Consider the following 17,807-nt stretch of genomic DNA (forward strand, 5'->3'; position numbering starts at 1 on the left):
GTCCTTGAGATCGGGTACCATCTCAAGGTTTGTAATGATACTAATGGCTCCTTGGAGCATATATTCTTCTTGATGGAGGTCCTCGAGATCGAGCACCATCTCGAGGCTCGTAATGATATTAATGGCTCCTTAGAGCATGCATTCTTCTTGGTGGAGGTCCTCGAGATCGGGTACCATCTCGAGGCTCGTAATGATATTAATGGCTCCTTAGAGCATACATTCTTCTTGGTGGAGGTCCTCGAGATCGTGTACCATCTCGAGGCTCGTAATGATATTAATGGCTCCTTAGAGCATATCTTTTTCTTGGTAGAGGTCCTCGAGATCGGGTACCATCTCGAGGCTCGTAATGATGTGGGGATCTTTGATCCCTAAAGCGTTGCTCGGCAACGTTAATTGCATGACATGGTTATGAAACAACCAAGGCAATCCCGCTGGTACATCTTCCCCAAGCGAAAAATGGCTTAGTCAGCAATTTTGATTGGCCTTTGAGGCAGGCGAACGATCACCGCTTTCTTCATATATAGGGTTGTCTTCCCCCTTTTGAGGATTCCGCTATTCTGAGTAGTTATTCTCCTTTGTAGAGTTCTTCTTTTACCGTCGAAGGTACTTCGAGGAACGAGGGTTGTTTGCCGCTGACTTGGTCTCCCGTCGAAGGCACTTCAAGGGATGTTCGATGCTAGGGGCCGCATATATCGGGTGATTTTGCCCCGACTGGGAGTGGTTCTACCAAGGTAGACGGATCCAGACTAGTAGATGTGCGCTCAACTTTTGAGGAAGCTCAGCGGCTCTACTATGAGGTGAGTTTTGGTCGTTCGTATTGGTTTTATAGTTTTGTAATTTTTACTTTCTTACCGAGTTTCTCTTGTATAGGCTTTTAACAAGCTCAAGTCCGAGTTGATCCGTCGTGAGACCAGGTCGCGAGAAGCCGTGGGTGCGGATAAATCCCTCAGGCTTCTTTGCGATGAAAGGAAAGACGAGTTGGCAAATTTGCGGTATGAGGCGAGTCGAAGTCTAAACTACGAGAGCTACCTCGAGGAGCAGGTAATGTTTGTTTCGAGGGAGCACGCGTTTCTTCTTCTACCTTCTGAGGCTAATGTCTAGTTTATTCCAATTGCAGAAGAAGACGGGGGACCTGGAACACCTTAGGAGCGAAGTTGGTCAAGTCAAGTGCGAGCGTGATGAGCTAAAGGCTCGGACGGACACCCATATATCGGCTAAAAAAGACGTTTTGGCCAAGGCTTCCGCCCTTGAAGTGCAACTTCACAACGCTCACGAGAACAGCTTGGTCCGAACGGACATAATTTCAAGGCTCGAGTCTGAGCTCATGAAGGTGAAGGCTGAAGTCGTGGACGCCCGAGCTGAAGCTGGAGAAATCCGAACTAAGGCCGATAAGAAGGTGGTTGTCTATTTGAAGGATGCTGCCGACGCTCGTGTTGTGCTAAGGGGGGCTCTCGACCAGGAGAGTAGGAACAAAGAGTACGTGAGGTGTAAATCTCGGAGGGAAACCCTCGAGGAAATTCATACTAGGGACTTCGACCTCTCAGAAGAGATAAAGTAGGCAAAGGCAGAAGAATAAAGTGCTAAGCTCCTTCTGTCCGATAGCGAGAAAGAGGCCGACGGACCATAGTCCCCGAGGGGGATATAGATTAGGCTCTTCCCTTCTTGTTTTGTGCCTAGTGTTTTTGAAGAACTTTGTAAATGAAGCTCGTATTCTCTCACATGTATGTATAAAAGGAAAGCTCGCGGTTTTATTTTCCATGCATTTCCCTTTGCCTTGATATTTGTCAGTCGTTAGCCAAACGAACTGATCTTCGAGTTAAGAGAACCCTTAGATTTATAATACGGCCCTGGGGCTCGTTGAGCCAGCCCATAGGCTCTTACGCGCTTGGTCGGTACTACCTTTTAGTATAAGTCGTCGTTTAAGCTCTTACGCTTTTGCTCATAGGCGTATTCAATTAACTATTTTGGGTTCAGTCCCCGAGTTGGATTTTGACTCGAGCTTATTGACCCTTAAGTTTTTGAATTAAAAGCTGGCCCTTAGGCTCTTACGCATTTGGTCGGTACGACCTTTTATATGGGCTGGCGGCAGTGGCTCTCACGCATTGGGTCGGTACGACCTCTAGTATGGGCTGGCGGCAGTGGCTCTTACGCCTTGGCTCGGTACGACCTCTAGTATGGGCTGGTGGTAGTGGCTCTTACTCATTGGGTCGGTACGACCTCTAGTATGGGCTGGCGGCAGTGGCTCTTACGCATTGGGTCAGTACGACCTCTAGTATGGGCTGGCAGTAGTGGCTCTTACGAATTGGGTCGGTACAACCTCTAGTAGGCTTTATTTTTCCCTCGTTAAGGACTTTTTGAAATTGTGTTTGCCTGACTCTTCGATAGGAACCTCGATTGTGAGTCATTATATGGCGATGATCGAGCACCTTGGGAGGTTCGGCTCGGTGGCTGAGTATCTCGAAGCTTATAGTTTGGAGCTGACATGGTCGAAGCTCTTTTGCCTATGTCGAGGGTAGCCTGTTTAACCGGTTCTTTTCGAAGTATTTTCTAAGTAATTGAAGGCCTTTGATTTTATAGCGACGGTCGGGCGTCCCCAAGTCGCGTTAGTTTGGCTGGTACAACCTTGTGACCATAGTCATTGTGTTTGGCCGGAGCCTTTCAGTTCCCGAGTGAAGTAGTTTCGGCGTCTATATCGAGGGTATGCCTTTTTAGGGGTCTTACAAGTTCGATATATAGCCTTAACTTTAAGATCGGGATTATGCCTTTAGTAAGGTGTAACAAATTTTACATGCCTTTGAGGTCTTACAGTTTTGGTTACTTGGTACAAGTATGGTCCATGCCTTGCTTGAGGTCTTACAGTTTTGGTCACTTGGTACAAGTGTGGTTCGTGCCTAGATTGAGGTCTTACAGTTTTGGTCACTTGGTACAAGTATGGTTCATGCCTTGCTTGAGGTCTTACAGTTTTGGTCACTTGGTACAAGTGTGGTTCATGCCTTGCATGAGGTCTTACAATTATTGTTGCCTTATATAGGTCTTACGAGACCGAGGCTGCCCGCATGTAGTCTTATGGCCTCGAGTTTTGATAAGTCGATGGGAGTGGCGATTGGGGCAGTCCCCGAGTCATCAAGAGTTTCTTGGCTCGGGAGCCATTACTTGAAAACTTGGTATTGCCTTATTGAGGGCTTACAATTTCGAGTGTTTCCGACCCGAAGGTTATGTGGCCTTGAGTTTTCGACCCCAGCCCCCGAGTGTTCGGGACGTTTTTGGCTCTAGAGTCGTTTTGTGATGTTGATGTTGCCTCATTGAGGGCTTACGAGTTTGAAGCTCCGACCCGGGGGTCATACGGCTTCGAGTTGTTGATGTCAATCCCCGAGTGTTCGGGACGCTTTTTACTATGGAGTCGTTTTGTGATCTTGATATTGCCTCATTGAAGGCTTACGAGTTTGAAGCTCCGACCCGGGGGTCATACGGCTTCGAGTTGTTGACGCCAGTCCCCGAGTGTTCGGGACGTTTTTGGCTCTGGAGATGTTTTTGCAAAAATACTGGGCTTCTTTGAAACTTGAAATGTTTTGGAAAGTATTCTTTGTTTACTTGGTACAAGTATACACGTTTTCACTGTTAAGGGCTCGGTTATTCTACCCAGGTACCTTATTTTCCTATCGAGACCCCATTTAGCGAATCTTGGCTTCTCCAAGTAGGTGACCTTCTGTGGAGATGCCCCCCAGTATTCGAGGTTGATTGCAAAAGAAACCTTGAATACTTATTGAGTCTTCCTTAGGTAACATATAGACGTTGCCTCGTTAAAAATATTGCCGGTAAAACCCTTCTTGGGATAAAACCCCGGTTGAAGTTAAAGAGTGCAACGTACGCTTTTGGAACATATAGCCTTCGAGTTGGAAAGCGTTTCGGCCGTTTCGATCGGATACCTGCATTTCGGTTAGCATAAAATGTAACTGAAAAAGGGAGATGACTATACCTTAGTGATGACGGCTCTTCGGACATCGATGTCATTCAATCGTTTATTATGAGGACTCGGTACGGTCCTTCGTTTTGTTTAGTCGGGCGTAGCCGAGAGTTTAGCTTGTTATCGATATCTTACTATTTTTTTATCCTTCAGCTCCTTCGATGGTGGAGGCATTGGTGTTGGTGCCACATCGTGCACCGCGAACATCTCTTTTGCCGCATGCTGCTCCCCGTAGACGATTTTTACCCCATCCTTTGTTGGGAATTTCATCATTTGATGGAGGGTGGATAGTACTGCTCTCATGCAGTGTATCCACAGCCTCCCGAACAAGGCATTGTATCTTATGTCTCCTTCGATGACATGGAATTTAGCATTTTGGGTTGTGCCGGCCACGTTGACTGGGAGGGTGATTTCCCCTTTGGTTGTTTCGCTCGCCATGTTGAACCCGTTGAGGACTCAAGAGGCGGGCACGATTTCGTCAAGCAGTCCGAGCTACTCTACCACCCTCGACTTGATAATATTGGCCGAGCTACCTGGATCCATAAGTACACGTTTAATTTGAAATGTATTTACAAGGAAAGAGATTACCAGTGCGTCGTTGTGAGGCTAAGACAAGGTCTCGATGTCCTCGTCGCTGAATGTGAAAGCGTCCTCGGGTATGTAACCTCGAGTTCGCTTTTCTCTGGTGATGGATTTTTTTGTTCTTCTGATCATGGGTTCTTGTGGAGCATCAATGCCTCCCAAGATCATGTGGATGACATATCGTGGCTCATTTGTTTCGTTCTTCTTGGTCGCCTCTCTTTCTCGGAACTGATTTTTGGCCCGGTCGCTGAGGAATTCTCGGAGATGACCTTTGTTGAGTAGTCGAGCTACTTCTTCCTGGAGTTTCTGGCAATCCTCGATCCTGTGGCCGTGCGTGTTGTGAAATTCACACACTAAGTTATGATTTCTTTGCGAAGGATCTGATTGTACAGGCCTTGGCCACCTGGTGTCTCCGATTTTACTGATGGCATATACGATGTCTGAAACGTCAACGTTGAAGTTGTATTCCGACAAGTGGGGCGCCTCCGTCGGCCCTATGTGCCTATCGAATCCATATATGTTAACAAGTCCCCGAGGATTCTGGCCTGGTCCATCTTCCGGTCATTGCGGGGTATGTTGCGCCTTGGGGCGTTTCTTCTGTCTTCAGTGTACGGTTGGTATCTCTCTCTGTTCGGCTTTGACTCCTTTGCCGAAAGCCTACTAGGATATACCGAGCCCGAGGGGGCTCCTAGTTGGTCGTCTTCGACCTTGATCTTTGATTGGTATCGGTTGTGTACGTATGACCAAGTCACGGCGGGATATTCGACTAAGTTCTGCTTCAGCTGCTTCGAAGCTACCGAGCTTCGCTCGTTCAAACCTTAAGTGAAGGCCTGCACCGCCAGTCGTCGAAGACCGGTGGTAGTTCCATTTGTTCCATTTAAAAGCGAGATACGAATTCTCGCAGCATCTCGTTCTCCCTTTGCTTGATTTTGAAGACGTCAGATTTCCTTGTAGCTACTTTGATGGCACCAGCATGTGCCTTTATGAAAGAATCTGCCAGCACGGCAAATGAATCTATCGAGTTTGGGGCCAGGTTGTGGTACCACATCATTGCCCCTTTTGAGAGCGTCTCTCCGAACTTTTTCAGTAGGACGAACTCGATCTCTTCATCCTTTAGGTTGTTGCCCTTCACTGCACAAGTGTAAGCAGTAACGTGCTAGTTGGGGAATGTCGGTCATTCTGAACTTCTTTGGAATGGGTTTCGGGGCCTCTTCCTGTGGGAATGGCTTTTGTACAAACTTCTTCGAATCTACGCCTTTCAGAATCGGGGGTGCGCCCGAAATTTGATCTACCCTAAAATTGTTGGTCTCTACCTTCTATCTTTTTCTCGCCCGACTCGATCCTCTTTGTGAGGTCCTTGAGCATCTTCATGATGGCGGGGTCGGCTACCGACCCGTTGTTGCTTGATCTTTCTAGTACCTGCTTGGCTCGGGGAGTCATTTCTCGAGCTGCCGTGCAGGGAGTATTTTGGTGGCTTTGCAACTGAGCAATCGCCAGTTGTTGTGCTTGTAACATTTCGAAGATGACGTGAAGGCTAACCTCGTGTTCTTCCTGAGCCGAGGTTTTTTGTGCTTTTTGTTGATCTTCCTGGTGTATGCTCCTGTTGGTGTGGGAGCTTATTTCGATGTATTGAGCGGTGCATGAGACCACATCCACATGAATTAGTTCTGGTGCATTTTCAAGGTTTCGTGGTGGTTCACCGACACTTGGAACATCCACACCATTCTCTCCATGGACCTCAAGATTGTTGTTTTCACGTGCGTTTACTGAGTTAGACATTTTGACCTAAAATTAAAGATCATGGACAAGAAAAAGTGTGAAAGGTAACTTGCGTTATGTAGTAAACCAGCAAGAAAATAATCATTATTATTTTTAACCCCACGGTGAACGCCAAACTGTTTACCTTGAAAATGGTAATTACAATTAGATTTGATTTTGTGGTTCTAAAAATATGTGATCTATTTTTATGCTAGTTGTTAGGCAATTGATGCTAAGTGAAAGACTTGGAAACAAGATAAGAGCTTGAAAGTAAGGTGATAACCAAACCGAATGGCTGATAATCGGGGGGCTCGAGCTTGCTTATTCGGGGCCTCGAGGTCGAGTCTGATGTCCTGCCGAGGGTAGTCGATGGATGACTAACAGTTATGATAAAATTAATGACGGCTCTTTATGGCCAATAATAAGCAATAAATGAAGAACGAGAAATTAGAACACAATGAATATAAGCAATAAAATAAAGCAATGAGATCAAGAGAATATGTTAGAGAGAATGTTCTAGTATATACAATATTGAGCATCTGGTTCCTTACAAAATGAAAAGGATCCCCTTTTTATATGAGGGGGGAATCCCAACATAGTACAAATGCATTTATTACAAAGTTATGGGGCTGGTACAGCCATTTAATACCATGATGCGGGCCTGGACTAGCCTAATAGGCTTTGCGAGCTCTAGCTACGCGCCTTGGGAACTTCCCACTTTTCCGCCATAACCATCGATCTGTACTGCCTCGAGGCTGGACGTCGACAACCCCTAAGGTATTAATCTCGACCATAATCTCGAGCCTATGCAAATGTGCTTGTGAAGCATCGTAATGATCGAAAATCGAACCCTCCAATTTTACCTTATACAAGTATATATCTTTAAAAAAAATGCTTTTACCCTTTTTTCATGGTATAAGTTTGCGATGGAGGGTATTCAATTGAACCCCTTGACCAATCCCATTAAAGGATATGTTACGTTCAGAATACAGGGTAATTTATTCTCATTAATTTTTTTCTTGGATCTGGGATGAACTTTCTAACATCACGTGGCTTTCTTTTACTCAGCACAAAAGGTTGATTGGTCCATAAGAAATAAAGTGCATCGACCGATCGAAGACTTGCTTAAGCAACATATGTTAAAAGTGTTATAAAACTAAAAGCAATTTACTATAAACTTGAACAAGATAATAGAGATAGAAAGAAGGAAGAGTATTTATTTCTTCTTCAATTGTGTGTATTTTTCTATCTATTACAAGGCCTTTATATAGGCATGAAAAGTGAAGAAAATATGTCATTGAATATGTCATTAAGCATTTGTAAAAATCATGGAGGAGGAGTAGACATCCACCATAAGATTTATCTTATAACACTCCCCCTTGGATGTCCATAGATAATGTGTCTCGTTAAAACCTTATTAGGAAAAAACCCTATGGAAAAAAAATCCTAATGAAGGAAAAAGAGTACACATGTTTAGAAATAAGTCTTTTGGTTGCCTCGTTAAAAACCTTGCAAGGAAAAACCTAGTGGGACAAAACCTTGTAAGGGAAAAAGAGTACAACGCGTATTAACTCCCCCTGATGAGAGCATCAATTCACATCCTTGAGCCTTCACATCCCAATCTTGTACACTAGTTTCTTGAAGGTTGACGTCCGTAGAGATTTGGTGAACAAATCAGCCATATTATCACTTGAACGAATGTGTTGCACATTAATATCACCATTCTTTTGAAGATCATGTGTGAAAAATAACTGTGGTAAAATGTGTTTTGTCCTATCTCCTTTTATGAATCTCCCCTTCAATTGGGCTATGCATGTTGCATTGTCTTCATACAAAATTGGGGGTAATTTGTCACAGTTCAAACCACATTTATCCCGAATAAGATGTATTATAGACCTCAACCATATACATTCTCAACTTGCTTCATGAATAACAATTATCTCAGCATGATTAGATGAAGTAGTCAGGATTGATTGCTTAGTCGATCTCCAAGATATGGCAGTGCCTCCACATGTAAACACATAGCCTGTTTGAGATCGAGCCTTGTGTGGGTCAGATAAATACCCAGCATCGGCATAACCAACAAGATTAGGACTGCAATCATTGCCATAAAATAATCCCATATCGGCAGTCCCTTTTAGATACCGCAATATGTGTTTGATTCCATTCCAATGTCTCCTTGTAGGAGCAGAGTTATATCTTGCTAAGACATTAACTGAAAAAGTTATGCCAAGCCTTGTAGAGTTAGCAAGATACATTAGTGCACCAATTGCACTAAGATATGGTACTTCAGGACCAAGAAGATCTTCATTCTTTTCTTGAGGTCGGAACGGGTCCTTTTTTACATCAAGTGATCGAACAATTATCGGAGTACTTAATGGATGTGCTTCATCCATGTAAAATTGTTTCAATACCTTTTCTATGTAGGTAGATTGATGAATAAAAGTCCCATTTACCAAATGTTCAATTTTCAAACCAAGACATAATTTTGTCTTTCCGAGATCTTTCATGTCGAATTCCTTTTTTAAATAATCAATTACCTTTTGGAGTTCTGTAGGAGTTCCAATAAGGTTTATGTCATCAACATATACAACAACTACAACAAACTCCGATGTTGTTTTCTTTATAAAAACACATGGACAAATGGAATCATTTATATAACCTTCCTTTAATAAATACTCATTAAGGTGGTTATACCACATTCTTCCTTATAGCTTTAGACCATACAAAGATCTTTGCAATTTGATTGAAAACATTTCCAAGGACTTTGAATTATGTGCGTCAGGCATTTTAAATCCCTCGGGAATTTTCATGTATATCTCATTATCAAGTTAACCGTAAAGGTAGGCTGTAATCACATCCATTAAATGCATGTCAAGCTTTTCATGGACAGCAAAACTAATGTGATAACGGAATGTTATAGCATCCATAACAGGAGAATATGTCTCTTCATAATCGATACCGGGCCTTTATGAAAATCCTTGTGCAACTAGACGTGCCTTATATCTTTGTACTTCATTTTTCTCATTCCTTTTACGTACAAAGACCCATTTATATCCAACAAGCTTAACACCATTAGGTATTTGCACTACAGGTCCAAAAACTTCACGTTTTGCAAGTGAAGTTAATTCTGCCTGGATAGCGTCTTTCCATTTTGGCCAATCATCTCTCTATCTACATTCATCAACAGATTTTGGTTCAAGATCCTCGTCTCGTTGCATTATTTCAATAGCAACATGATAAGCAAAAACGTTATTAATAACAATATTATTTCGGTTCCATATTTTCCCCGTTGAGACATAACTTATTGAGATCTCTCCATCATCATCATTTTCAGGTACCTGAACCTCCTTTGAGGTCTTATCATATTTTATGTCTATGTGCTCTTCTTGGGCCACTACCTCCGTATTATGATCACTTTGATCATTTACTCCTTTTCTTTTTCGGGGATTTTTATCTTTAGAACCGACTGGTCTACCACGTTTCAAGCGTGGTTTAAACTTATTTGCTTTAATTGATTGTCCTACCGGGATATCAACTCGAACTGGAGCATTAGCAGATGGAATATATGACTTAGTCACCCTTGGTAGGTCAGTGAACGCATCTGGCAGTTGATTTGTAATATTTTGCAAATGAATTATCTTTTGTACCTCTTGTTCACATTGATTTGTTCGAGGATCTAAATGAGATAGTGATAATATATTCCAATCTATCTCCTTTCTCAGCTGTTTATTTTCTCCCCCTAATGTTGGGTATATTGATTCATCAAAATGACAATCAGAAAATCTCGTTGTAAATAAATCTCCAGTCATAGGCTCCAGATATTTTATAATAGAAGGAGATTCATACCCAATATATATCCCCAACCTTCTTTGGAGGCCCATCATTGTGCATTGTGGTGGAGCAATTGGAACATATACCGCACAACCAAAGATTTTAAGATGGGAAATATTTGGCTCCTGGCCAAAAACCAATTGCAATGGGGAGACTTTATGATAGCTTGTGGGCCTTATCCGCAGAAGTGATGCCGCATGCAAAATAGCATGACCTCATACTAAAATGGGAAGTTTTGTTCTCATAAGCATTGGTCTAGCAATTAATTGGAGGCGTTTGATCAATGATTCCGCTGGACCATTTTGTGTATGAACATGAGCGACCAGATGCTCAATTGTTATCCCAGTTGATATACAATAATCATTAAATGCTTGGGATATAAATTCACCGGCATTATCAAGACGAATTGTCTTAATTGCATAATCTGGAAATTGTGCTCTTAGCTTTATTATTTGAGCCAACAATCTCGCAAATGTCATATTGCGAGTTAATAGTAAGCACACATATGACCATCTTGTAGATGCATCTACCAAAACCATATAATATCTGAATGGTCCACATGGAAGGTGAATATGCCCACATATATCACTTGTATACGTTCCAGAAATATAGGGGATTCCATCTTAACTTTAATCGTTGATGGTCTAATAATTAATTTGTCTTGAGAACATGCAGCACAAGAGAATTCCTTAAATTGAAGAATCTTTTGGTTCTTCATTGAATGTCCATGTGAATTCTCAATTATTTTATGCATCATAGTAGAGCCAGGATGACCCAACCTATCATGCCAAATAATAAAATTATCTTGATTAGTAAACTTCTCATTTACTATGACATGTATTTCAATCATGCTAATACTTGTGTAATATAAGCCAGAGGAAAGGGCATGTAACATTTCAAGCACATATTTCTTACCCGAATTTATTGTAGTGTTATAGAGATATTCAATCTTTTCATTATTTGTAGTCTCAATGTGATATTCATTTTGGCGAATATCTTTGAAGCTTAATAAGTTTCTTTGAGATTTACTACAATATAATGCTTCATCAATAGCCAAATTTGTTCCTCCTGGTAGTAATAAATTGGCTTTTCCAGAACCTTCAATTAATCTTGTGCTATCAGATATTGTATTAATATTGGCTTCTTTTATTACCAAATAAGAGAAATATCTCTTATCTCTTAAAATAGTGTGTGTTGTAGCACTATCCAGAAGACATATATCATCTTTATTAATCTTGAGTCCAACTGAAAACTGGGAAATTTTCATATTCTTCAAAAAAAATTAAAAAGTACATTATAAGAAATATGAAAGACAAACAAAAGAAAAACATTAAAAATTACATTAGGAAGGTAGAGACTAGCAACACATGATGCATTAGGAAACACACTCAAGAAAAATAAACTAGTTGCAAACATAAAAAAATGACAACTTTTATTATAGCCTTCATTCCCCAGTAAGATGATTAGTTCTTCAGTCAATATCCTCAAAGAAGTCTCCAGCTTCTAAATGAGTAATATTTGTTAGGCCTCCAAAATTATCATCTTTATATGCAAGATGTGCCTCAGAATCATATTTGTTTGAGGGGCCTGCTTCTTCATCATTATTTTGAAAGGTCAAATGTGACTCCATATTATTTTCTTTCTTTCTAAGGGAGGCTTGATAAAGTTTGACAAAATGATCTGGCGTACGACAAATGTGTGCCCAATGACCTTTCATACTACACTTGTGACAATTATTAACTCTACCTTTTAAAGGATTATTTTGAGGATTCTTATTGTTCTCTTGTTTATTTTCACCATGACAACGATAATTATTTCGCCCCCTTCTATGTCCACGTCCACGCCCACAACTATGGCCACGACCATGAACACTATAATAATTTTGTCTTCTTTCAGACTTTTAAGTGGTTGTTACCATATTAACTTCAGAAAATGGTGCAGAACCAGTAGGACGTGCTTCATGATTTTTCATTAAAAGGGTATTATGTTGCTCAGCCACCAGGAGGCATGAGATCAATTCAGAATATTTCTTTAAACCCTTTTCGCTGTATTGTTGTTGCAATACCATATTTGATGCATGAAAGGTAGAAAGAGTCTTTTCTAGTAAATCCTCATTGTGAGCACGCGATTTTTGCCCTATATGAGAATCACTCCCAAAAATTCAAAATAAAATAATTTTCCTTTGTGTGCAATTTTTGTATTTTTGTGGTATTTTTGTATAATTATTTGTATTTTTGTCTGTGCATGTTTATTTATTTAAATTAATAAAAATATAAAATATGTCGCATTTTCATTTAGTATTTATTTAAGTTTGTTTTACAAAAATGAGAAAATCATAAAAAATATGTACGTTGCATTTTTAGCATTTAACGTCTAAATTGTGCGATTTTATCGTTAATTGCTATTTAAATGTGCGATAATAGTTATTTGGAATTAATTAGTATTTTTGATAAGTTAATTTAGTTTATAAGTTAATTTAGAATTTTAGTTTTATTAATTAGGAAGTAAAAGAAAAGCGAGCAAGAATATAAAGAAAATCGGAATTAGGTCTTTGCTTCAATTTTGAACCACAGGCCCAAATATACCCAACCTTTCCCTACGATCCGGTCCATTTCAAACCAGGTCGACCCAATCCATAACCCCAAAGACCCAACACCCCTATTTCCCTATCTTTCATTTCAAAAACAAAACCCTAAAAAATTTTCACTGTTGAAAAATCCCACCCGCCCCTCTCTTACCTTCTGCTTCTTCAAGTTTCCAAGCTCCCCTCCCATGGCTGCCCTTTCCCTTCCAGCCCTTCCCCTTCACCACACTCACACACACACACCACCACGAAGCTCGTCTTCTCCATGTCGAGCTCGAAGCTCGTTCATGGGCCTGGCTGCCCTCTCCTTTCATCTTCAACCAACGAACCCCCCCCCCTCTCCGTCGAACGAGCTCCAAACGACCACCTCCTTCTGCGTCGTTCTTCTTCTTCTTCGTCGAGGTCAGAACCCCATCAACGACCCCGGCTGTTTCTTCTTCTTCATTTCAGCTGCGTCGAGCTCGAGCTCGAGCTCAAGCTGCCATGGTTGTCCCCTCGCTACTGCATCTTCTTCCTCACCTTCACGTCCAAACCGCTGCTGCCCATTGCTTCTTCTTCTTCGTCATTGTCGCTGCTGCTCCTGCTACATCCAGCCATGGACGAGATCCTCGCTGCCATGGCTGCGTCTTCAAGCTCGTCCAAACAGCCATGAGATCTCGTCGCACCGCTACCATGGCTGCTGCTGCTCCGCTCCTGCTAGGCCCGTCGCTGCTGCTGCTTGCTTTTGCTACGTCCAACCATGGACGAGCTGCAACTCGTCACTACTGCTTCTTCTGCTTCACGTCCAAAAAAAATACCATGTCCGCTGCTTCTGCTACTGCATCTTCTTCTTCGTTCTCCTCGAGACTGCCACGATCAATTGCTTCTTCTTCGGTCGTCTTCGTCGTCGAGTTTATTTTGGTGCAATATTTGTTTCCGGGCAGATTTATTTTCGTTCGAGTTCATCGTCGTTCCGATCCGGTTAGTTGGTTTAAGTTTCATTTTTGTCCATAATTTGTTTGATATTTCGGATCTAAAATTAGATATGTTCGATATTAATTTCATGTTTATCGTTTTGTTATTTTCTTCAGTTTGTTTCGTTTTTCTTGTTTATTTTTATGTAGAAATTGTTAGTTTAATTATAATGTTGTTAGATTTAAATTGAGTTCAATTAATTATTTCTTCAGTTTGTTTTATTAATTTAAAAGGATTTAGTTTTAATATAGAAGAGTGTTAGTTTAAATCGTTTGAATCTGACATGTTTGTTGTTTAATTGAGACATGATAATTCATGTTCATTTTTTGTTTGAAATTCATGTTAATTCAGTGATTTAATGTGAGTTTATGTTTTAGTTTTTAATTTTTGATTTTTGTTTGAATCATGTATCTTTGTTGTAATTTTGTTGGATTTAATTTGAAGATCAATTGATTATTTGAGTTTAGTGATTTGAATCTGTTTATTTATTTTGTTTAAGTTTAATTTGAATTTGAGCTCATGATTTGAATATACTTGTTTGTTATTGTTGTTGAATCTGAAAGTAGATTTGTTGTTTAAAGATTGTTCAATCAAAATAATTCTAGTTGTTTCTTTGTTGTTCATCATATAGTTTGAGTTTGTTCATAAAATCTGATTAGGAATTGGTTATAGCTGCTATATTTTGGTTAGAATTGATTAGTTGAACTTGTTATAGCTGACGGGGTAGATTGGTAAATTACAGTATTTTCAGGGCCAAAATGGTAATTTCAGTAAGGTCAGAGGGATATTTTTGGAATTAAAAATCTGAACAATTATTTATTTTGAGTGCTTTGTCCATTAAGATTAAATAATTTTTTTATAATATTAAAATAGTACATGGTGGGGGACAAGACATAATGGTGGGAAATAATGCACTTGTTTAATATAAGCATGGGGAACAAGATATAATGATGGGGAATAATGAAATTGTTTAATATAAGCATGAGGAACAAGATATAATGGGGGAGAATAATGTATTTGTTTAATATAATGGGGGACAAAACATTACGTAGTGGGATTAAAAAGGGGATGAGTGGAAGATAGTGAGTTTTAATTTTTAAAAAAATGCTGAAAGATGGTAATAAATAGGGGACTTGGACAGATTTAAAAGGAGAAGAAAAAAGAAAAAAAGAAGCTGAATATTTAAGAGAGAGAAAAATTCTGAAAATATTAAGACTTCCAAAAATACAAATAAAAACATTCTGGAAATTAAAAGAGTGAGTAGTATACACATGATATACAATCTAAATATTCTGATATACTGATTCAGAAATTAAGGGTTGAACATTAACTAGTCTTTCAAATCTGAAAAGATTCCCTTTGCTTCTGTCCGTTGATTGTTGTCGGTGTTTCTGGATTTTTATCTTGGTTTTCAAATCTGTCACTGGGTGTTCCATTGACTGGTTTTTGCTGGTTATTGTTGCTGTTGATGTGTTACATACTACGTTGCTGACTTTCTTCTTCTTATATTGGCAGTACCAGGTACACAACTGTAATTTTGGCATTTTGTAAGCTGAAATGTGAAAGTACGAATACATATGAAGAATGGAATTTTAAAATTCTAATTTAGCTTTTTCTTTGTTTTTTTATTAATTGTATTTAGGCTATTTCATGTATTATTATTCTGTAAATTGCTGTCGTTTTGCATAACTAGAAATATTGTAGTGATGTATTAAATAATGCTTCGCTTTAACTTGATTATTAGGTAGTATATATTTAAGCATGTTCATTACTGTCAAACTGTCTAATAATTAGAATGAGAGAAAAATAACGTAAATAGGACTTTATTAAACCAGCTTGGCAAAATTGATTAAGTTCACTATTTATGAAGGTTTTAATATTGTCAACATTAAGTTAATCGAAAACACGTAACTAAATTTAGTTAAAGCATGAATTTAATTTAATTTTGCGAATTAGGCATTATGGTGATTTGAGTTAAAACAAGGCGAGTTAAGGTTAAATTAAATAAATTCTAGAAATATGCATTAGTAATTAAGATTGTTTCTAATTTTCAGTAGTTGAAAATAATTAATTTCAATAGCTCAAGTCACCTAACAATGTAAGTTTAATCCGGTTAGGGGATAATTAGTTTCTTTTTAAATATTATTTGACAATTCCATATTGTATTTATAATTACAATTTTAGTAATATTCCTTTCCGTTAATATTTGTCTTAAACTAGTATTTAATATGTTATTTTTAAGTATGTAAAAATTGATTTTTATATTTATAGACAAATTTAATAAAAAATGTAGTCATGTTAGGATATTCATAAAATAAAAGAGGCTTTCGCAAAAAAAAAATTATAATAAAAAAAAATAAAAAAAATAAAAAAAAACAATACAAAAATTACAGGGCCCTCAAATATTATTTATTTTCTTTAAAAAAAAATACTTAGATTCCGGGATGGGCCGTTTAGTAAATTTCACGGTCTTACCTAAAAGTATAATAACGCGTAGTCTTTAGGCGCATATTTAATAAGGTTATTTTCTTAAATATGGGTGTGCATTTATGTAACCCAAATCCCAATCTTGACGGAGTCAAAATGCGTCAACAAATCACGTGTACACTGGTTGTGACGTGGTTCGAGATGCGTTTTCACGACGTTGCAATTCTTGTATAAAATAATAATAATAATAATGATAAAAGCGGTCCAAAGCTAAATTTGCATATAAGTTCTTAATTGTTTAAAAAATCAGATAAATAAGTCAAATATAACAGTTGAGCGACCGTGCTAGAACCACGGAATTCGGGAATGCCTAACACCTTCTCTCGGGTTAACAGAATTCCTTATCCGGATTTCTGATTCGCGGACTGTTAAACAGAGTCATTCTTTTCCTCGATTCGGGATTCAACCAGTGACTTGGGACACCATAAATCTCCCAAGTGGCGACTCTGAAATAAATAAACAAATCCTGTTTCGATTGTTCTTTAATTGGAAAAAACTTCTTTCCTATACTCTCGCGGGGCGGAAAAAGGAGGTGTGACACTCATCATTTACAATTTTCCCACATAATTTAAGTTGGGAAGTTATCTTGAATATAGCAGAATTATATTCACTTATAGTTTTAAAATCTTGTAACCGCAAGTGAATCCCTTCATATCTAGCTCTTGGTAATATTGTTGCCTTAAGATGGTCATATCGTTTCTTCAAACTGCTCTATAGTTCAAATGGATCCTTTAGGGTTAAGTATTCAGTTTTTAATCCTTCATCAAGATGATGACGAAGAAAAATCATAGCCTTTGCTTTATCTTGGCTTGATGTTTCATTTCCTTGTATAATAATATTTTTAAGAGCTTTTGCAGCAAGGTGAATTTCAGCATCAAGGACTCATGATAAGTAATTCTTTCCGGTAATGTCTAGTGCCACGAATTCAAGTTTTGACAAGTTTGACATATTGAAACTAATCACAAAATAAATGGGTTAGAAAGAATAAAAATAATTTTCAATGAAAATATACTTCTAAAAGAAAACCAGACAACTAATTAAGAAGTTGATCACTTCAAACATGTAGTATAAATAGAAATGTAAGTAACATACAATATATATGTCAAATAAACAAGAATTATATAGTATATAAATAAACATAAACAAATATATTCAGTATAGTAAAAGAAAAGCAATTTATTATAAATGGGGACTTGAGGAATAATCCTATATGGTGATAAGGGTATAAACGGGGACTTGAGGAATAATCCTATATGGTGATAAGGGTGAATATATTCAAATATTACTTTCCACCAATTGTAACGCAATTTAAACTAGTATGTACAATTATTATTTAGTCACCTTAGTTATCACTATTTTATTTTGTTAGTTTAACGCACTTAAGATCTATATCTTATATTTTCTTTAACAATAAGCAAGGTAAGAGAACTTCTGTAACATGATCTACTAAAATAAATGCTTAACAGTATATGAATTTGTTAATAAATAGCATATTGGTGCATATATATTACCATAAACCAAAAGAATATATAGTGATATACCTGAAGGAGAATCGAACACAACTAGGATGTGATTGTGAAAAATAGAGGTGGCAATCGTGCTGATAACGTGTTATAAAACTAAAAGCAATTTACTATAAACTTG

Source organism: Nicotiana tabacum, chromosome 11 (genome assembly GCF_000715075.1).
Source record: "Nicotiana tabacum cultivar K326 chromosome 11, ASM71507v2, whole genome shotgun sequence".
NCBI classification, from domain to species: domain Eukaryota; kingdom Viridiplantae; phylum Streptophyta; class Magnoliopsida; order Solanales; family Solanaceae; genus Nicotiana; species Nicotiana tabacum.